The following is a 23,938-nucleotide window of genomic DNA, read 5'->3' as shown; positions in this document are numbered from 1 at the left end:
AGAGGGTGGGAGACATCCCATTAAACGGGCCAAAGAATATGGAAATAGATGCGACACGGTAGATATAACCTATTTGTGCAATGGGTCGGGATATATGTGCTTGAGTTATTGCGCTTGACGTCTTTTGAAATAGGGTGGGTTTGAATAACCCAATTATTTTTACCATGGATTACGCTGCCTAATTCGACTGGAAAAGTTATATAAAGTATAACGCTTATTTCAGACTTAAAACCACAAAAAAAAGTTTTTAATTCACTTCAGGCTGCGGATGTAGTGAATCAATAGACGATATTTACAACATTTCACAATGTACTATAATTTGTTCCCTAGTTGTATAACGATTAGTTCGAGACATTTCTTTATGTTAAAAAATCTTTAGGGAAATTATTGTGATTACCGGAAGGCGCTTTTAAAAAAAATAGCTCCGTAACAAAATCGTATATATACTAGAAAATCGCTATACCATGAAATATTCACTTAACACGAAAAGGAAATTCATGAAGAAAAGAAAATAAGATGAAATAAGAAAAAAAAATCAGTCCTATGATCGCCATGAACTATGAGCATGTATTTCACGTTTTTAAGTTAATAACCCAACCAGGAACAACTTTTTAAAGGAAAAGCAAACGTTGTGTCTCACAGGGACCTAAAGAACCAAGGACCGCGGACACTGGCGTCTACTCCACCGACAAGAGCCAGGCTCTTAAATTGGGATGACCATAAAGGAATACTTACTTACTTCACTGGCTCAGTAACCCAAACAGGACTTAGGCCTCTGACACAAGAAAACGCCACTCTGCCCTATTCTGCGCCTCTTCACGCCAGTTGGGTATTCCGAGGGCGGACAGGTCTTTTAGGGCTTCGTCACACCAGCGGTATCTGGGTCGACCAGACGGACGTTTTCCACCCTACATACGCTCTTCTCACAGTACGATCGTCTCCCATTTTCTCCAGGTGGATGAAGGAATATGTGGTCAAATTATTTCGGGTTACTGGCGCTCACCCCGTATGCAGGCGTTGTCAACTTGTTAGTTTTTATGAGCATCCTTTGATATCGTAATTGACTGCACAGTTCCTTGAATTACGTATTTTGTTAAATGGAGTATGAATTTGATATTTATTTATACCTATACTCATTTTTAGGGTTTCATAGTCACCTAGAAACCCTTATAGTTTCACCATGTCCGTCTATCCTCGGCTTTGCTCTGTGATCGTTAGTGCTAGAAAGCTGCAATTCGGCAAGAGTACATAAATCATGCATTGCGACAGAACGGTAAAATAAAAACTATAAAAAAAAAAACATTTTTTAGGGTACCTCCCTCCCATATTATTTTTTTTTGCTTTGATCCAATAGTGTAGAGTTCATATTTTTCATATTTTCTAAAATAATCCCTTAGAAAGAATAAAAATATGTGTTCCCCTCTAACTTTTGAACCATGGGTCCAAAAAATATGAAAAAAATCGTGAAACAAAAGATTAATAAATACTTTCAATGAAAACTATAGCGAATATAATCGGTCAAGTCGTTTTTGAGTAACTGCAAAAAATCTTGTCTTTTTAGTAAAAAGACGTGCAAAGGTATGCTTGTAATGTACACAATACTTACGAATATTTGATAGAATGGTAACTACGAAACTACAATGAGCATGGAAATGGATATGCGTGTATGGAAATACTTATTTTGATTTATTTTCTTTTCATCATACTTGCTCCAAAAAGGTCTTATTTCATGCAGGTGTGCTGAAGGACAAAGGCCTATTTTGTTCCCCCGGGAGTTATGATTTGTAATTTTTTTTTTAAATCATGTCACTTATTCATGCAAACCTAGCATAAATGAGTTTTACTTTTAAAATTTTTGGTTATGTTCAAAATTATTTAATTAGATTAATTTAACAGCCGTTTAAAATATTTTTACATTATTTTCAATCGTGGCTGAATGCCGAATAGATCTGTGCCTTCGATGCTTCACCTGCCAAGAAATTACAAAATGGCGGACGAATGTTTTATATGTCATCGTATTTAAGAATTATCGCTTATATTTAGTTTTTTCTTCGCAAGTGTGATGAAAAACATTGTGTAACTCCGGGGGTAAGAATATTGCAAACTCGGGTCTTTAATTCCCTCCAGCCTCCGGCTGTCTGGAATTACCACCCTCGTATCCAAAATTTCACTTACCCCCCTCGCTGCACAATGTACTATAAATTTATTTTCCTTATCTCAAATTAACTGACATAAAATGGCAACTCTCCGTCGTGTAGGCTTGTGTTGAGTTTTAGTCTGAGCATTAAGAGGCTGTCAATACCTAAAGCGCGCACACTGTCTATTTGTATCGGAGTAAATGAGATAGCACTGTCGCATGTTACTGGGCCTGGGCAAGGGAATAATAAGAAAAATATTTAAATAAAAAAAAGTGGATTATTAGTGTAATATTTAACTCGACCAAGGTTTAGATATAAATGTTTTGAAATTGTGATTTTAATTGCAGACCTATAAGTCAAAACAATAAAGACATAAAACCGTTTAATTGTGATTTTAAGACCAATCTTTGCAATTATTTTCTATCGAGCCGATTTCGTTCAATCATGTATCGAGTACAACCACGGTCTTTGAAATATAATTAATATGAACAAATATTTTTCTTACTTGACTAAAACAAATAGTCTTTCTTAAAAAACTGTTTAAGTAACATCAATTTCAAGGATATTGGGTGTTGACAGCCTCTTAACTATACTTTCTTACTCATTTTGATACCTCAAACTACACATTTAGCGTTATAACAAGGTATCTAACGATGACATGTTACTTTTGGATGACCATGATTGATGTTATGACGTCACAAATGCGCCTAGAATGGGTGTGCTGTCAGAACCTGCCTGTCATTGTGAAACAATAAATTTGATATGCCGTTTTATCAGACCAGCCGAAAAATTGGCTCATTAGTTGTGGAAACAAGTTGTTGTTTACGGGATCGTAAAACTAGTGTCCGGTGGCAAGCCCAAATATTGGGTCATTACCTATGAAATTGGCGTTTTGTTCATAAGTATTAGTCATGTCCTAGTGTATTTCTTTTAATAGTAACTTCGAAGTATTCTTTAATTTCATTAGTGCGCTACATAACAACGATTTTACATACAATTATTTGCTACTTTTATTGGTTTATGTATTCAGAATACCGCCTTGAAAACAGCTCTTTTCATGTGCTGCCGGCTCGAGTATTTAAATTACTTATATTTTTCTGACGGGACAGATTAAAAAAAAATGTGATAGAAAATGTGCCTTAAAAATGTTTCAGATTACTGGCAAAAATTTGTTTGGTTTGAAAATGCCATCACAAAATAATCCGCAAAATTCATTGTATGAAAAATCGAATTTCGTTAAAGTTCTACATAGAAAACGCCAATTTCATAGATAATGACTCAATATTTAGCATAATTTGTGTGTAAATTGTTCATTCCTGTTGTTGTTTCTTAACAGAAATTAGAAAGGAACAAAAGATAATTATGGCGCGCTGGGCGATTTTTTTAACGGAAAATTTTGAGATCGCACAGGTTTTTAACGTTTTTTTTTATTTTTCAATATTGGACTTTCTTACATAAATTGACCAAGCCCGACAGTAAGCTCAAGAAGGCTTGTTTTACGGGTACTTAGACAACAATATATAGAATATATAAATACTTAAATACATAGAAAACCGCCATGACTCAGGAACAAATAAACATCCGTGCTCATCACACAATTAAATGCTCTTACCGATATTCAAACCCAGGACCATCGGTTTCACAGACATGGTCACTACCCACTAGGCCAGACCGGTCGATAATACCGTTATAGGGTAAGAACACTCGTATTTGTATATTTACGGCGCTCGGACATACCCAGAAAGATAATCATTTTTCATCACCCTTGCTCGAAAAAGATCTTACCTATTTCATGCTGGTGTACTGAAGGACAAAGGCCTATATTGTTCTTTATGTGTTGTATTATTTGTACTGTTTCTGTATTGAGCTGTGCAATAAAGTATATTTGTATTGTATTGTATTGTATTTATTGTTCTTGATGGAATTACGGATTGTAAAAAAAAAGCTACAAAAATTATGTCACTAATTCATACAAACCAAGTACCGTAAATGAGTTTTACTTTAAAATAAAATTACTGCCGTTCATAATTTAATATGTTTGTTTATGTTTAAAAATATTTAATTTGATTACTTTAATAGCCGTTTAAAATATTTATACATAATTTTCAATCGTGGTTGAATGCCGAATAAGTCTGGTGCCTTCGATGTCTAACCTGTCAAGAAATTACAAAATGGCGGACGAGTTTGATATGTCACCGTATTTAAGAATAATTCCGCTTAATATTTAGTTTTTTCTTCGCAAGTGTGATGAAAAACATTCTGTGCACAATGTACTTTTTTCGCGATTTCATTTTGTTTCCCAACGGTCTCTCTGAGGCTGTAACCTATTATGTACAACATAATAATATTCTTTGGCTCAATATCTAGTATATTCTTAATCTATGTCATAGTACAAGCACATACATAAAGCCGTGTCGTAACGTGTACGTATTATGAATGAAAATATAAAATTATACGTCGTAGCTTTATCGACGCGACCGGGTTAAGGATTGAAATGTTATGGGGCGTTTGGTGCATTTAACTGTTTATAACAACGTGTCTCTACCTTCTGAACATAGGTCAATAGGACGTGTCGGCACAAAATAAAAAATAAACCGAAGGTCCGTTCCCGCCGTTCTTGAAAATACATACTTAAACTTGCCCGACTCACTAGGGTGTCTTCTCGTCACTCACAGCTTCTGTATTAATTTCGAATTTTAAAAAGGAGTAGGTATCTAGTATAAGTTTACAGAGATACATACATCGATTCGTTTATACATACATCTTATCATGTTTACATTCCTTAGAGACTGCATTTTGACGTACATGACAGTAGGTACCTACGTAGCGGCGAGGACGTCAAGTGAGCAACGCGCGCACAGCCCGACTAATTGTAAGCTCTGCCCGAGAGTGCCCGAGAACGCCTGTAAATGTAACGTCTGTGTGCGTAAATGTCACGTCTGTGTGCGTGCGGCGAAAATGGCACTTTATACTGAGCGAACTCTGCTCCGGCGCGCGCCGTCGCTATTTACTTTGTGGTGTCGGTCGGATATTTCGAACCTACGTACAAAGTCTCTTTCGAAATGCCAAAACGGAGAGATTAATGATTTACGATTTAACACTGCGGAACAGCCTGTATAGCAAACACCCCTATAATGGAACAGGCACCAGTAATGGGATGGTATAGACAAATCCTGAAAAATCAGTAATTACCATCAGTTTTTAAACGCTGACAACATTTTACCATAAACAAGAGCAAAAGAGCTGCTTAAGTATAATTTTTCGTTGATATTTGTTAATTTGAAAATATATGACGCCATACATCCCATGACTGGAGCAAAAAATCATAGTTATAATAATATTGAAACGAATTGTAGTAGCTTTCATTAAATACATAAAAAACATAGAGGATGAATTGGATATTCAATTTTTAAAGCATAACGCGGTAGAAATTTTACAGATGTCGGTGAATACTTAATTTTTTCTCTTAAAGTCCCATGATTGGTGCCGTTAACATATACGGTAATTAAAGAGTACTTGTGTCACTTTAATCTTATCGTCATAGCGAACGGCTAATACACTTTAAAAAAAAATTATGTTTATCTAATCAAATAATTTACCATATTAGAACATTCCTGAGAAGGAACTCTACTCGGGATCTCGATCAATGTCCAGAGAGTATATATGACACGGAGCAAAGCCGGACGGGCAGGCGGACTGACGGACATGGCAAAACCCTAAAAATGACGTTTAAAAAACTGGCGATATGTATATGTGTTGTTTCTTTTCCTTGCAATTGTCCTACACTAACCGGGGCTTGTCCTTGGGTGCACTACTATATACATCTGTAAGTAATAATAATAATACTTCTCATCTTGCTAACGGCGAGTGTTTGCACAAACATAACCTCGTAGTCAGGATTGTTAATCAGCAACTTGCTTTTCTATACGGCCTTGTGGACCGCGAAGTACTACGGTCCGATACGGTCCGGTGCGGAGCACGGCCCGGCGTTGCGATCGATCTATTATCACGATGTCAGGCTTATTGGCTACAATAGTCCTGTCAGTGATAATAGATCGATCCCAATAGAGCGTGGCACGACCATTTTAAACAATAATAAAAAAACACAAACTGGTACCCTAAAACCCCAATTATAAAAACAAAAGAAATATGGTTAATGTAGCTAAATCTTTACGCACGAGAACTAAATTTGCTAGATCGCAGTTTAACTCAAAGTCGTCCTACCTTTATAATAAAATCAATAAAGAATTAGACATTCACTCAAAAACATACCATGAATGTAAATTACATCTCACTAAATGGCTTAAAACTAAAACCTACGAGGAAACGGAGAAACTGCTAAGATCGGAGTACTAGTTACATACACATACACACACACGCACACGCGCGCACACAAACACACACACACAAACACACACACACACACACACACAGAGACACACACACACACACACATACGCACACACACACACACACACACACACACACACACACAAACACATACATGAACATCCGTCTCAGTCGACATTCACACCTTAAATTTAATGAAACAAATTTAATAAGAATTAACAGTAACAGTGTATCTGATTCTTATTGCATGTCTAAGCAATAGGTTAAAAACTGTGTAACTAGTAAATCTGTATAATTACCCATACTTATAGTTATAAAAAGCGCTGGTGGCCTAGCGGTAAGAGCGTGCGACTTGCAATCCGGAGGTCGCGGGTTCAAACCCCGGCTCGTACCAATGAGTTTTTCGGAACTTATGTACGAAATATCATTCGATATTTACCAGTCGCTTTTCGGTGAAGGAAAACATCGTGAGGAAACCGGACTACTTAATCCCAACAAGGCCTAGTTTACCCTCTGGGTTGGAAGGTCAGATGGCAGTCGCTTTCGTAAAAACTAGTGCCTACGCCAAATCTTGGGATTAGTTGTCAAGCGGACCCCAGGCTCCTATGAGCCGTGGCAAAATGCCGGGACAACGCGAGGAAGAAGACTTATAGTTATAATTTTTGTTATAATTATAATTAATATATAGTTATAATTATAGTTAATAATTAATAGTTATAATTATAGTTATAACTTATAAGTTATCCTGTTTGATTTTCCATATAGGTAATCAATAATTCTCCTGGGTCACTAATGACAAAAAATCCACGGAAAGTTTCTATAATGCTTAAAAACGCATTCATGCATGTTTCATTTATCTTAGTGATATGTCAATGCAATAAAACAATCAGAAATATAATAAAAATCCAATTTATTCATCCCTCTCCTTCAGAAAAATGCGAAATGTATGTAAAAAAATTTAGGGACATCGTAGTTTTCTCAGAGACTAAATATTTAGTTTGCCAAGAGACATTTTCAGTTATTTGGGGCCTGTACTAAAATTCTAATATAATATGATAAGCACCTCATCATTTCAAGTTCAGAGTGATTAGACCTAAGCTTTTTCTAAAAATTACGTCTTTATTAACGTTGGAAGTGCACTGCAGCATATCTAATTATTATCGCAAAATATCAAGGCAGAAAACGTGAAATTTAATTTTAAGTCCACTTCCACTCATCAGCAAAGTGATATTATCAACAGTTTTTTATTATTTTCTATTACAAAATTGACGATTGCAATACAAAGGAGAAGAATAATCAATTTGTATACAAAAAACGTCTCCTGAGTCACAGTAAATGTCGCGATACACAATTGGGACATGCTCTTTTTGTATGGGAGTCTAAATTGTTCTCCTGGGTCACCAAGAAAAATCGATAAATTTAAAGGATTCTGTTTGTTTTTAAATTCTAAATAGATTGACTTTGTGGTTGATTTATTATAACATGTCTAAAGATTTAATAAATTACAAAAATGCATAGAATTTTTATATTGTTGGGACACGAGATGACATAAAACGGTTGATCAACCCATTATCTCTTTTGTCTTGGAGGATTTAATAACTGGAGACGCCTTTTCTGTAATTTTCTGTACAAAACAGCCGATTTTTGCGGGGAAGGGGCATGTCAAAAGTATGGCTATTTGTACGTAACGTACAAACAGTCATGTCAGATAAACGTCAGTCCATAAAATACATATAATCATTGGCCGAGGTTCTCGACAGAGGAGTAGGCTCTTAAAGGCGACTGTTAAATCCTTCAAGCTTTTGGTTACGCTTTGAGAAAATTGTAGATACTTTTGACGCATAGCCACATCTGCTAATGTTCAAGCTAACTGCAAAGTCAGCATCAAATAGATATTGATAAAAATGACTTATTGTTTATTGTATTTTAGTTTAATCTAAGTTAATGTAGTTTAGTAATTTAGTTAATTTAAGGTAGTCTCATGTAGTGAAAATTTTATGTATTATAAGGACCCATTTGCATGCTGACAAAAACGGCTAAAAAGGCTAGGACATGTAACTTTTGTAACACATGTAAACCCTTTTTATGTGCAAAAAAATGAGTATGAATTATGATGAATTGTCGGCCAAAGTAGCCGAGTATATCGGAAACATTAAATTATGTCACTAATTCATACGAACCAAATAGGTATAAATGTTTTTACTTTTAAAATATTGACGTTTATAATTTAGTTTTACTGTTTATGTTAAAATATATTTCGATGAACGAGGTCTTCAGATCTTTGCAAAATTAAAGTTACCACTCTCGTTGCACAATGTACTATTTTCAATTTGCCTGTCACTATTTATTTGAAGCTGTACATATTTAGATCAGTAATCACGAATAATCGCATACATCAGCATCAAAAATCATAATTTCCTCGTGCGCTTCGCGGAAGGTTTACAAATTGCTAATGTGAACTGTGATTCAATTTGAAATCGCGAATGCTTGCGAAATTACATCTGTGGGATCGGCACGCGTTTTGAAAGTTGCATAGGGTCTGAATTTTGTGTGGGGCGCCAGACATTTGTAGGTACTAAGGCAAAGATACACTGATTGAGTAAGATGCGTAGAATCTAAGACAATTTTGTTTCGTGCTTTGAATTTGACATGTAAATGAGATGACACTGTACAGCATCATAAATTTTGCAGTAACTCTAATTGTCAAAAGTTGACGTTTGACAATTAGCACAATCGGAATAGAACAAACCTCGAAATCTCTTGGACAGTCCTGAAGTTTAGTATGAATGTAAATAAAAGGCCCCTTATTCCTGTCCATACCATTTGACATTTGAGGACCTCGAGGAATCACGGCCATCTTGGAAAATATGTACCATCTTGGATAAATTCGCGTTTTACTCAAAATCTACGTTATCTAGGAAAATATGGTGTAAGACAACATTAAAGCTTATTAAATTCTACACGAAAAAGTCCATAACATCTTTGCGGAAAAACCACACCTTGTTATAGAAAATACTTGCTGAATCTAGGTTTAGCGCTTATACTACCAGGGGACATTCTCTTAATAGGAAACATGATCTACCCCAATACCAACATTTTACTCGTCTGTGACTTAATCAGAAAGTAGGGTGATGATTCAGTACACCCTGTAGGTTAGGATACTAGCCGGTTTTTTAATATGACATATCGGTAGATTTTTCTTGCCCTTCACGACCCGTTTACACATGTTTTATTAAAGAAAAATCAGTAGAGCCGCCTTGAGAGGAATCCGAATATTAAAGCATATTCGCAAAACATATATAAACTCAAAAATGCGCGTTTCCCAGAAATAAGACCTGGCTAGATCGATTTTTCGCCCCCGAAAACCTCCATGAAGAAAATTTCATCAAAATCATTAGAGCCGTTTCAGAGATCCCTGCAATATATAAATATATAAAAAATGCTCGTTTAAAGGTGTAAGATTAAACATAATTTGGAATTATTAATGTAATTATGTTTTTAATTAAGATTATGATTAATTATGTTTGACATGACATATGTATTTCCGGCTTGCTTTAGATTTGTTTTAAGTTTAATCAATTGAATAGATTATATTTACATTTAGTAAAATGTAATTTTATTTTATGTACTCTTGACGTGTAATTGGCTTTATCAATAAAATATGAATATAAATATGAGTATGGCAGGTCGCGGGTTCAAACCCGGGTCCAACCAATGAATTTTTCGGAACTTATGTACGAAACATCATTTGATATTTACCAGTCGCTTTTCGGTGAAGAAAAACATTGTGAGGAAACCGGACTAATCCCAACAAGGCCTAGTTTACCTTCTTGGTTGGAAGGTCAGATGGCAGTCGCTTTCATAAGTAATTTATTTGCGAAATATAGGGTATAAGGTAAAAGTACGGTTCACCGAACACTTAAGACCTGGATGCACGTTTCATTTATTTTAAAGATCTGGTATGTTTATACGAGTATGATCAATACTTTAATTGAAACTTCGATAAATTTGTCTTCGTGTAAATATGCGAATAAATTACTGAAATGATTACACATATATCAAAACATTTTTAAAATCATTTAATCCACTTTCTTTGATTTGTACCATTTACCGAACGAAGGAAACGTGATTTGCACATAACACCGAATCGGGAGGCGTTATGTAGTATAACCACCTGCGAGGATATTACGGTTTGTTTTGCGGTTCTTGAGTAATTATGATTTCTTGTTCCTGCTCCGTACATTTGTTTTGAAAAAAAATATCGTAACTTGACATTTTTCATTCCAAATCGTCTAAAATTCATAGGTCACCATAACAATGCTGGGGAAACCTATTTCAATCAAAAAAACATATAAATAACAACATCGGTTTCTATGTCAATGAGAGCCGAATTTCAGCCCACAGTGCGAAGGGCACGAAATTTACATTATTTACATATAATAATATTTAATACGCAAATAATTTACAAATCTTCTAATTTCCCGCCATCTTGTAGATGATTCTGTAGCCAAGCTGGCACTAACACACCTGAAAGTTTGCTCACCTAGTTAAAATACAGGTAAGAGCAACAAATTCAGGCCCATCAGTGTACCAGACTTCTTCTTTTTTCTATCTTCTTCTTTCTTGTTCTCTTCTTTCTTCTATCATCTTCTTTCTTGTTCTCTTCTTTCTTCTATCATCTTCTTTCTTGTTATCTTCTTTCTTCTTCTCTTCTATATCTTCTTCTTTGCTTCATACAATGATATTATATAACAAATCCGGCGCTGGCGCTCTGTCTCTTCAAAGATCTGTCTAAGAGACGCCACAGGAGATCAAAGAGCTGGCAGCTTCCTCGCTCAACGCACCAGTCTAACGATCCAGCGAGGAAATGCTGCCAGCGTCTTAGGTACTATGCCGCAGGGGCCATTTTTAGATTTATTTTAGATTTAATTTAGTCATATTTTAGTTTTAGTTTACTTATACTTTTTATTACTAAGTCTAATCATTATTTTATATCATAATTGTATTTCTTTGTAATTATTTGAATAAATTATATAAAGTTAAACTCACACATAGAGGATACTTACGCTAGCCCGGGCCAGGGCCGGGCCGGGGCTTGCGGCGCGGCGCTTCGTTTTCCATTGAAAGCGCCACGAGATCACCGATCAGCCGTCATAGAAAATGACGTATCGGACGCCTCGGCTCGGGAAGCACAAAAGATACTTCCATATTTGTTTATATAAAGGAATCTGTTATTTTTTATTAATTTTCGCACTCCATCCATCGTTGTCATACTCGTTGTTAAACATGAGATTGTCTCTTTCTCTTTCGGTGAGCGGGAGCTCGTTACCACGTGCACAACTCTCGCTTGCCCAGCACTGCTAGCATGACTTACCGCGACAGGCTCGACAAGAGACAGATCGGCGCGACTTGAGGGCTTGTCGCGGGGTGGCAGCACAACTCACGCGCGAGAGACGCGACAAACTCGAGATCGAATGTCACTGTCACAAAATGATAGAATATCGCGACTTTGAACTAAAATCCGTAGCACAACTGCCATTTTCGAGACAGAATATTCTCTCGTCTTTACGTCAAACCGCGAGTCGAAGTCTACGCGACATTAAGAACGCGACTTGCTCTCGCGGGTGGTTAACTTGTACTTTTTTTGCATAATTCATGAAATAATTCACATTCGTAGGACTGCAAGCCGGTTGGCTACTGGCGGATGCGGACGGCTCCGGTAGGACTCCATCACTTCTGCCTTATGTAATATGTAATAGGCTCCGGCGCGGCCCGATTCCGGCCGGTCGGTACCTACAGTTTTTCTCTTTTATGTAACAGGATCGTGTCAGGCTTAAAATTATGCTTTGATTGAAATCTATCAGTCATCACCTACTAAACCATTCCGTCACTGGCCAACACCAATATTTTGAAAGTGTCGTTAGGCTCATGTCAAGTTACGGTATGGCTGTATATATACGGTCATCATACGGTAGAGATCGTGGCCGTGTTCTAGGCGCTTCTCTTCGTGCTTGACAGGTCTTGAGACGGTCATGGTATGATACGTTGGGCATTATGAAGTGGGCCTAGGGAAGACCTTAATGACGGCTTCAAGGTACCTACTTTATATTTGTTTCATTGCAGGTAAAAATTACAGGAATTTAGGAAAAAAACAATATTTAAATTCAGAGTATATATTATTGCAACTTATATTAAAATCTTCTAGAAGTACACTAAAAAATAGTTTAAGCATCTTCTACATTAACTTAAAATTATTTTCAATTTTTCTTTTTCTTCGACATGCGGCGTAGGACAATCAGATCACCCTGGAAAGAGAACCGGTTTGTTAACAAAACAAGAAATTATTTTGACTAACTATGAAATAAGCTTTTTATCTTCATTTGTCAAATTTAAAATAGCTATACTTATGAAAACACACGTTATTGGCACAAATAAACCTACAACACAAAACAAGTGTTCTGTAAGAGATCTTGGAATTCAAAGGGCTAAAGCGCTCACACGTCCTACTTAATTCAGGATCCTAAATCGTAAAAATGTAATCAAATTTAGTATGAGTCTGACTGCAGTAATCAGAAACAAATAATTTAGGATCCTAGGTAGGACGCCAGTCAGGTGTTGCTTGCTTTTACTTTAATGCGATTGCATTACGGGAGATTCGGGAGAAATTGGTAATTCTTACACTCGTACGTATCCCGATAATACTATTTATTTATACCTAATTTTGTAAAAAAAAAAGAAGATACAGTGACTGCGATCATAAGTTAGGTTAGTACTACCTCTTTCTCCTCAGACTTAGCAGCCTTGCTTAGCGCGGAGACAGCCAGCCCCGCCTTTGATACCTTCTTGCCTAGTGTTTTCTGACTATCCACTTGAGATCTCGATATCATTTTCCTGTTAACAATAGCTTCCATTGGATGTTTGGGATAATGCAGGACTTATTCTGAAAAAAATTAAAATCTACTTACAATAGGAATATGTGAACCAAACCAATAATCACAATTCCGGGAATTTTAATTTACTATAAGAATATATTATTATAAGTTTAATTAAAAATACATTAATAAGGAATATGAATTTTCATAAATGCTACAAAAGTGAATACATGAAGTTCTATTACTTACATATTTTCCATATATATTCTCGTAATAAAATGTTGACAAAATTTGAAATTTCCTTGACTTTGACAGGAAAACATAACCATCGACAAAAAACTTGATTTTTACCACCGAAGAACGAATGAAATAGCGCAACCCTGTTTCCGATTCAGTGTTGTCACATGTAAATAACAATTATTTTTTCACTTTGATTTCATCGGGGAACACTGACTAGTCGCGCCGCGACTTTGAGTTCTCTACGCGACTGTTGCAGTCGCGGGTGTCAGTTGTGCTACGGAAATCGACAAATTTGACAGCTGCGGGAATGTCGACTCGAGTCGCGGTCCTTCTCGCGGATGTAAGTTATGCTAGACCTGCTGATGCGACTAAAGGAAACTTGTACAATTTGTCTACTCGCACATCGTATCAGTATTGCGATACAACGAGAAAATGCCACCAGCATCCTCGGTACAATGCCTCAAGGGCCTATTTTAGATTTAAGCTAGTTATAGTAATCCTCTGTATATATCCATTATGTATATTGTTATTTATTGTAATTAATTCATCAATCATTATAATTAAGCTACATACGAGTAAACACTATTTAAGAGACAAAACAGCGTCGCTCCGTTGAATCGTCATATCTTCATGGATTTTAACACTTTCCCTACCAACGTTTTCGTAGTGCTACGCTCGTAGCCGATCCCAGCGTTTTCCCGCTTTGTAGAGGAAAGCGACTACGGACAGAGAACCAGCCGAGCGGGTTCCAGGTACTGAATGTGTTAACGATGATATTTCCATACTATGAGAAGATTGAAAATGCCATGAGAATTATCGTTATCCAAATCTATTTATTAGTGAAAAAATCCCGAGGGTCCTATTTTCGTCTATTTTCAATTAATTTAGTTGAAATCGTCCTTGCCAGCCGCTTCGGCAACTAAACGCCCTCCCCGCGGCTTTTATGACTTATGTTATGTGCCTAAATGAATAGAGATGGATCGTAAAAGGGCGCGGGCATCGTTTACCCATACAATGGTATACAGGATGACATTAAAATGTCTTTTTTTAATACTACGTCGGACGTCGGTAGCAAACAAGCATACGGCCCGCCTGATGGTAAGCAGTCTTCTTAGCCTATGGAGGCCTGTAACTGTAACTCTAACACTCCGCACCCTCGTTGAGATCTGGGAACCTTACTCACCGGCAGGAACAGAACACTATGAGGGTCTAGTATTATTTGGCTGCGATTTTCTGTAAGGTGGAAGTACTTCCCCACTAGAGCTCTGCTCTAGATCTGGAATGATATCCGCTGTGCTGTGCCCTACCACACAAAGCGAGATGTCATTCACAGTGCCCATACCTCTCTTTTAGGGCCTACGCTAGCTGACGCGGACGCCCGCCGTGTGCGCACGCACGCGGGGGCTATTTGTAGGTGAAATGCGCCGCACGCGTCCGCTTCAGTTAGCGTCGCTCATACTATTTTTCGTTAACCCGCTCGTCCGCTCCGTGCACCCGCGCCAGCTAGCGGAGGCCCTAAGACGTAGTTTAAGGGCATACCCGGGTCCAGGTCCCATGTCACAAAGTATTTTGTTTTCTCCCTCTTGTTATTTGGCTCACTGTTTCTATGGCATTATCTATCCTGTTACTCTAGCTGTAAGTTTTTCTAAAAAAAAAATATAATAGCAAAGATAACGAATGTTTACTTACCTTTTCAAACATTGCTTACAAATAAATCAAATAATGAATAGAATCAGGCGTTACTTTGCGGAAATCCATATTAAATAAAACAAAAAATATTACTTTGCTAATCCGCGAAAAGATAACGTACTAGTCAATCAGTGCTTTATCATGCAAATAAAAAATTAAAAAAATGTAATTAACGTATACGTATAATATATTACGTACTTAAGTAGGAGTTTATTTATTTTATTTTAATGAATATGCAACATCGAGTAGCGATCGAGTTAGATATGTTTCTTTGTTATTTGAGCGAATTCACAATGGCCACGATATTTTTTTTATACTACGTCGGTGGCAAACAAGCATACGGCCCGCCTGATGGTAAGCAGTCTCCGTAGCCTATGTACGCCTGCAACTCCAAAGTGAGTAGGGTCTAGTGTTATTTGGCTGCGGTTTTCTGTAAGGTGGAGGTACTTCTCCAGTTGGGCTCCGCTCTAGATCTGGAATGATATCCGCTGTGCTGTGCCCTACCACACAAAGCGAGATGACATTCACAATGCCCATACCTCTCTTTTGGACGTAGTTTAAGGACGTACCCGGGTCCAAAAATATGTACTGTGTTACTGTAGTTTGTAATAATCTATTTACTATATACCTATATAATTCTTTTCTTTCGTGTGTCAAATTCTATACGAATTAGGATAGCCTGTAACGATGGTTGTGTCTATGTAATAAAAATAAAATAAAAAAACATTTTAAGAGATCGCTACACTCAACTTATATTGCTGTGTTATATATTGTTTGGGATATTAAGTATCATGGCATGAATCATCCTGTAGATCTGTGATATAGTGGGTACCGTTATATAGTGGGTGCGACAAACAGACATAATTGTTGAGTGGGCGCGCCTATTGTTCTGTTGCTTATGGTTATTACATTATATTATTTTAATTAAGTATTAATTTATTTCTCACGGTCAATAATAGTACAGTGTGCAACGAGGGGGGTAAGTGAAATTTTGGATACGAGGTAATTAAAGACCCGAGTTTGCAATATTCTTACTCCCGGAGTTACACACAATGTTTTTCATCACACTTGCGAAGAAAAAACTAAATTATAAGCGAATTAATTCTTAAATACGGTGACATATCAAACATTCGTCCGCCATTTTGTAATTTCTTGGCAGCTGAGGCATCAAAGGCACAGGCCTATTCGGCATTCAGCCACGATTGAAAATTATGTAAAAATATTTTAAACGGCTGTTAACTTAATCAAATAAAATAATTTTAAACATAAAGAAAAATATTAAATTATAAACGTAAGTATTTTAAAAGTAAAACTCATTTATGCTACTTGGTTTGTATGAATAAGTGACATAATAAAAAAAAAGCTATAACTAGTAACTATAAAAGTAGAGAATGCTATTTGACATTAAGTCCGCCATTTGTACATTGTTGTATATACTTTGTGCGATAAAGTTTAAATAAATAAAGAAATAGTCGTTGGCCTCAATGGACTACAGTGACCGCACACCGTACCAGGGGGTTAAGGAGACCACCAGACGTTGGAAATTTTGCACTACGACTTTCCATCCCCGGTAAAACAGACAGGTAAACCGAAAACAAGATAGAAGGAGCTAAAAGATATGATTGAGTGCAAAATATCCAAAAACGACGTCAAGGATAGGGCGAAGTGGAAGCGAAGACACAGAAAGCTGACCCCATCACCATGCCGTCGACGCTGATGTATGTGTCCCGTTTACATGACCTTACGAAGGTCGAGGACATGGTAAAGTATGTACGAGTCAAGTCCGGATTCGCCTTGAGCTCACGAAGTTAGAATCTCGACACAATGTGAATTTCAATTCTTTTGTGGCGAGCGTTCCGACTGAACGTCTAACGACCTTCACCAAGGAGGAGTTTTGGCCGAAGGGTGTCAAGTTTCGGCGGTTCCGCGGCCGGCTCCCTGACAATGCGACGTTGCGAAATACATCGCAGACATAGTGTGTGTTTAGTTTTTAAGATATAGTTTATAATGGGTATGCTAGTTTTAAAGTATTCATTACACTTGCTCGAAAAAGTTCTTATTTCATGCAGGTGTACTGGAGGACAAAGGCCTATTTTGTTCCCGCGGGAGTTATGGATTGTAAATAAAAATAGCTTTTTTTAATCATGTCACTTTTTAATACAAACCATGTAGCATAAATGAGTTTTACTATTCAAATACTGACGTTTATAATTTAATAATTTTGTTTATGTTTAAAATTAAATAAATCGATTAATTTAACAGCCGTTTAAAATATTTTTACATAATTATTAATCGTGGCTGAATGCCGGATAGGTCTGTGCCCTCGATGCTAACCTGTCAAGAAATTACAAAATGGCAGACGAATGTTTGATATGTCACCGTATTTAAGAATTATTTCGTTTAAATTTTAGTTAATCACCCACGTATCCAAAATTTCACTTACCGGGGGGACCCAGACTGTTCTAGCGTGAGTCATGCCAGCGGTTAAAACAAATCAAAAATATATTATTAGAACAAATTAAATTCTTTTCAGAAAATATTTACCTATGCCACCGTGACCCCGGTGGCCGAATGGCTCAGACACCTGCCGCGATAGCAGAGGAGGCTGGTTCGATTCCAGCCTGGGGCACTGGAGGCCTTGGTCACTCTTTCTTACGGCCCGATTCGAAGAATGAGATACGATAACAATAAGTTCTGGTTTAGATAAGTTCTCATTTAGATATCGTTTGTATGTCGTATAATTGACGGAAGCAACTCGATTCGGGTAACCAATGTCACTTTGACGTTAGAAATATCGTACACAGATAAGCATATATCTTATTGGAAAGCGGAATCGAAATAAACGTAAATTTTGACATGTCGTTTGGCTATCGATCTTTTGAAGATCTTTCCAAGATCTTAAATGAGTTTTAATAATTCTTCGAATCGCGCCGCTAGTATATGACTTTTCAATTCAATTTACAAATCAAAACTGACGAAAAAATGAATTCGCATTTAGAACTCTATAGTATAAGATAAAGTCACATTAATAAGCTTAAAGTGCGATAATTTATTCCATTAAATGAGGAAATTAATGGAATCTAAGAGTTCGCAGGATCCTCGGGGAATGATTATTAATGTGAAGCCATTCCGTTTAATAGGTAAAGATGAGTGGACTGTACCCGTGGAAACCAATTCGGAAAAGGAATATTTAAATGCCTTTATTTTTAACATGCGTTTAATATCAATTGTGACTCATGGGAAGAGCTCGCAACAAACCGCGTTGAGTGGAGGAACAGTCTTTGAAGAGGTCGCGAAACCCATGATAGGTCCTGGTTTCAAGACTTGGCCCAAAAACGGGCATTAAAACAGATGTGCGATGAGGGTTGCGTCGGTGCGGACCCTCAGTTTATTTGCCATAAATGTGGGCGATTATGCCGTTCAAGAATCGGTTTGTATAGCCACGAGCGGCGCTGTCGCTAGATTATAGATGCTGCTTAAATCATCTGTAAAGATGTACAAGGCCTGATGTGTGTATGTATCTACTGACAAGATTGGTTGATTGGTGAACTACATATATAGTTTGGCACAAGGCTCGGAACCGGTTTTTTCTTCATACAAAAAATACCGGTATTATTACGTTCTTTTTCGTTCTTTGGTTTATTATTTCATTTTTAATAGGACTATCTAATAATGCGAAGTTGTTACCTAAATACATGATCCAGTACTACGTAAAGAGTATAAAATAATTAAAAATATTGGGCTATTTCGGGATTTAAAAATAAACCGGTTCCGAGCCCAGGTTTGGCAAACCAATCTTGTCAATTAATCAATAAAATGGTTTATTGTTCACGATAAATTTGTAAAATTGCATATATTTAATTGATTATTTTGTAAAACGGATCCCTTTGTTTGAAATAATTATTGAAAGTCGTAATGTAATGATTGTCAGATTATCATTAGTCATAATTCTGAAACCGTTAACTTTTCAGGATTTTCCTAAGGTTATCCTATACTTAGATAGGTTAGGTTAAGTTTGTTTTATGGCAATTCTGAAAACTTAGGCGTTTCTGAGAAAAACCAAATTATGACTAACGAAAATGCGGACAAACAATATATTATGACTTAAACCTTTATGGGAAACAATAGAGACCCTTTGCAAAAACATGCCATATGATTAAGTATATTAAAGTTTAGGTCACAGTTTGAAAAAAATCTCTTTCATGCGTGTCTAACCCTATCTACCAAAACATCGACAACCCTAGCTTATCGAAAAAAATCTTCGTGTATGCCCCTCGTTTGTCACGCATTCGCGCCATTAATTGACAGCTGTCAACTGTCACTTCGCGCGCCATTTCGACGCCATGTTTGCTCGTCATAACGATGTAGATTTTGAGCTCAGATTACGTGTAGTAAAATTGTTATTGATGTTTTGTTTTAGGTTATTATTGGATATTAGTTTATGCCTGCGACTTTGGTTGCGTGGAATGATAATAAATAAATAAATATTATAGGACATTATTACACAAATTGACTAAGTCCCACCGTAAGCTCAATAATATTTGTGTTGTGGGTACTTAGACAACGATATATATAATATATACACATACATAGGAAACATCCACGACTCAGGAACAAACATCTGTGCCCATTACAGAAATAAATGCCTTTACCGGGATTCGAACCTCGGACCATTGGCTTTATAGGCAGAGTCACTACCCACTAGGCCAGCCAGGTTGTCAAACACATCCACGACTCAGGAACAAACATCTGTGCCCATTACAGAAATAAATGCCTCTACCGGGATTCGAACCTCGGACCATCGGCTTCATAGGCAGAGTCACTACCCACTAGGCCAGCCAGGTTGTCAAACACTATCCTATGTCTATACTTAGACCTGTAATAAAACTATATTCATAGCAAATGTCATCTAAATCAGTTAAGGGCCATTTGCACCAATCACTAAACCGGGATTAACCGGTTAAAATTGGATTTACCATGGTTACCAGTACCATTGACACTGGGTTAACGGTTTAACCGGTTAACCCCGAAGCTATTATACCTATTGTGTTGTGCAGGTGTTAGCCACCATTTAGAATAAAACTATTTTTAGGGTTCCGTACCTCAAAAGGAAAAAACGAAATTCACAAATTGACTAAGTCCCACCGTAAGCTCAATAATATTTGTGTTGTGGGTACTTAGACAACGATATATATAATATATACACATACATAGGAAACATCCACGACTCAGGAACAAACATCTGTGCCCATTACAGAAATAAATGCCTTTACCGGGATTCGAACCTCGGACCATTGGCTTTATAGGCAGAGTCACTACCCACTAGGCCAGCCAGGTTGTCAAACACATCCACGACTCAGGAACAAACATCTGTGCCCATTAAATAAATAAATGCCTTTACCGGGATTCGAACCTCGGACCATTGGCTTCATAGGCAGAGTCACTACCCACTAGGCCAGCCAGGTTATCAAACACTATCCTATGTCTATACTTAGACCTGTAATAAAACTATATTCATAGCAAATGTCATCTAAATCAGTTAAGGGCCATTTGCACCAATCACTAAACGGGATTAACCGGTTAAAATTGGTTTTACCATGGTTACCAGTACCATTGACACTGGGTTAACGGTTTAACCGGTTAACCCCGGAGGTATTATACCTATTGTGTTGTGCAGGTGTTAGCCACCATTTAGAATAAAACTATTTTTAGGGTTCCGTACCTCAAAAGGAAAAAACGAAATTTATAGGATCACTTATCTCTCCGTCGGCCTGTCTGTCAAGACCCTTTATATTGAGAACGCGTGGAGGTACCAAATTGAAATTAAAACCACATACTCAGGTTTACAGTCCCTTGAAGCTGTGAAAAAATCAATCTTGTAAGTTAACGTAAAGAAAAGTTACGGCCGTTTATGCCGCAAAAAACGACGCCCCCAGCGGAGTCAAAATTCAAAGGGTACTTTGTCGTTGACCTAGGACTATGAAATTTAGCAAGTAATATCGTCTTACCCTACAAGTACAGGTAAAATCTGAAAACTATAAATTTGTAGAAAATAAAAATTTCAAAAAAAATGTTAAATTTGAACGGAGCCCTCGTTGGGTGAGTCCGACTCGCACTTGTCCGTTTTTTTTTTATTAATATAAATTTATTTCCTATTATATTTATATTGTACATACAGTTATTTACTAATACTAACTTTTTTACCCAAGGGCCGCCAGCCCGCCACCTAAGTATTATCTTATAGTGTTCTACAAAAAAAGTTAGCTATAAGTCAAAAAAGCTTCTAAAATAAAATGGCTGCCTCGGGCGACGGCGTGGGAGTTTGAACATTTGCCACGTACCCGGCATGAAGCTAGCGAGATATCTGGGATATTACTAGTTTTGTCTTTTTTCTTAGTTACATTTTTGTTTTATTCAGAGTTTTTAAATCAAAGGATATATACACTTTTTTAAACTTTTTAGTAGCAATTTTCGTTATTTGTCACATTTTTTTTTAATTTAGTTTCTTAAAACTGGATTTTTGCCAATTTCTGGCCGGTTATAGGCATTTAATTCTCCGTCAATTAATAAAAATTTTCTGATTAATTTACTTGCACAACTATATTAGTAATTATATTATTTACATTGAATCAAATTAATATTTTAGAGACTATTCATGTATATTGTATAATCTAATCATTAATAATAAATTGAAATTAAAAGTGTAAATTGACCTTGTCAGTGTCAAAAACCTAGCGCGTAACCAAAGAAGTAAATCTCATTTGCAAGTAAGATTTTAAATTCAATATATTACTTAAACAAGTTGCACTTTTAAAAAGTAAACAGAAAATCCATTTAGCCCGGAAGTCGGTGCGGATCGGGTGTGCACCGACCGCACGGTTGAAGTTTTAGAAAAAAGGGGGAAAATCAATCCTCTTAAGAGGGAAATATTTTTATGGAATTGTGAAGCCTTTATTCTTTTCGTGCTACGCCTGCCGTCTGTTTGTAAGCAATAAAATAGCCTATTGGATACTTTATAATTGACAATCGAATAATGGGAAGCCAAACATACATACAAACATTGTAAGTAATATAAAAGCTTATACAATGTGTTAGATATATGCTCCGGCTTGGAGCGGTATTCAAAATGTACGAATAGATATGAATTTCGCTTCATTTCGCATTTAAAAAACAAAAAAAAACCTGACGATGCTTAAAGATTACCCTCGCCAGCTCTTAAAAATTACTTTTAAAAGTCATTGGTGTTGAAGGCTTATTATTACAGAGTCGAGGACCACTTGACAGACAAACATGCATGGTCCAAACCAGACAATGTAATAAAAACAAGTAGCAATTAAATTCATTGTATCACAGGGCGGGCTCCTTCTTTGCCCAAAGATTGAGCCTGGCGGTGCAAAGGGGCAATGCTGCTAGCTTCCTAGGGAGTATTCCAGAAGCGGGTAGCTTTGGGGAGGTATTTTATATTTAGTTTTTATAAATATATATAAGTGTAATATAAAAATATTTTCTTAGTTACATGTTAACATGTAAACATTCTTATAAATAAATGTATAGGTTGTATTATGTGTAGTGTTATAGGTGACACAGCTCAGGCTGCTAAGGTAAGAAAGCACATCAAATATTTTATGTAGGTATTTCATAGCAATCAGTCAAGATTTAATATATATTCTCATTATAATGTATATTCTCATTTCTTTATTAAGTTTATTTTCTTTTACTTTTGTAAGAATTCGATATATTTTCTGAAAGAGCTACGTATTTGTATGATTTGATGTAAATATATATTGTTTAATCAAATTTCTATAAAGAAAAGTAATTGCATGATTTCTGTTAATTATAAGTTGTAATGTTTTGAAAAGATGTGTCCCGCCGAGTTTCTTACCGGTCCATATTGGGATACCCTCCTCCAATTGAGGGCGGATTTAAATCTTCGCGGGTCAGAAGTGTAGGGTTAGAGCCGGTGTAGCTTTATTTGACGTTCATAAGCGCATTGTAATATGTCTACTTGAATAATAAACTATATTTATCTAAAAACTTTTTTAGTATGAGTTAAGATTTACCCATATTTTGTATGGACATCAGAAAGTAAATTGATTTTAAAGACTAATTTTCATATCTTATCCCTATATGCCTGTTAAATTAAAACCTGCTAATTCTTAAAATTTGCCTAATAAAACAAAAATCTGCCAAATCGTTAACTTTGATAGATTTCAAGAAAACGTCATAATTTCATAGAATCTTTTTTTTACAATAACCCGTGCAGCGTCTGGGCTATCAAAATTGCTGCCGACTTATCTTGGTTTGACTCTAATGTCTACAGAAAAGTCGCCTGTTTCCGAAGGTTTTACACTCATTTAATTCCATTTCAACCCTATTCAGTCGGTGTGCACCCATCAGATTACCCCAAACCACACTATTAATCTTTCAAAAAACAATTTCGACTGTACGCCGCCAGAATCGAAATAACGCCGAAGTTTCCTTTTGTTCGCTTATTTGACTTGGCGTGACTCGGAGATTCTTCGATTTCACGAGAATATTGCGTGTGAGAGCCAAATGTATTCATCTACAGTCAGTTAAATAAACAAAGGGATACATGATTCTTTATTGCGATAGCAATAAAAAGGTGTCCCTTTCTATCTGGCGGTATCT

Source organism: Cydia pomonella, chromosome 23, assembly GCF_033807575.1.
Source record: "Cydia pomonella isolate Wapato2018A chromosome 23, ilCydPomo1, whole genome shotgun sequence".
Lineage (NCBI taxonomy): Eukaryota > Metazoa > Arthropoda > Insecta > Lepidoptera > Tortricidae > Cydia > Cydia pomonella.
The sequence above is the reverse complement of the archived record's forward strand: the minus strand, read 5'-3'. Positions refer to the sequence as shown.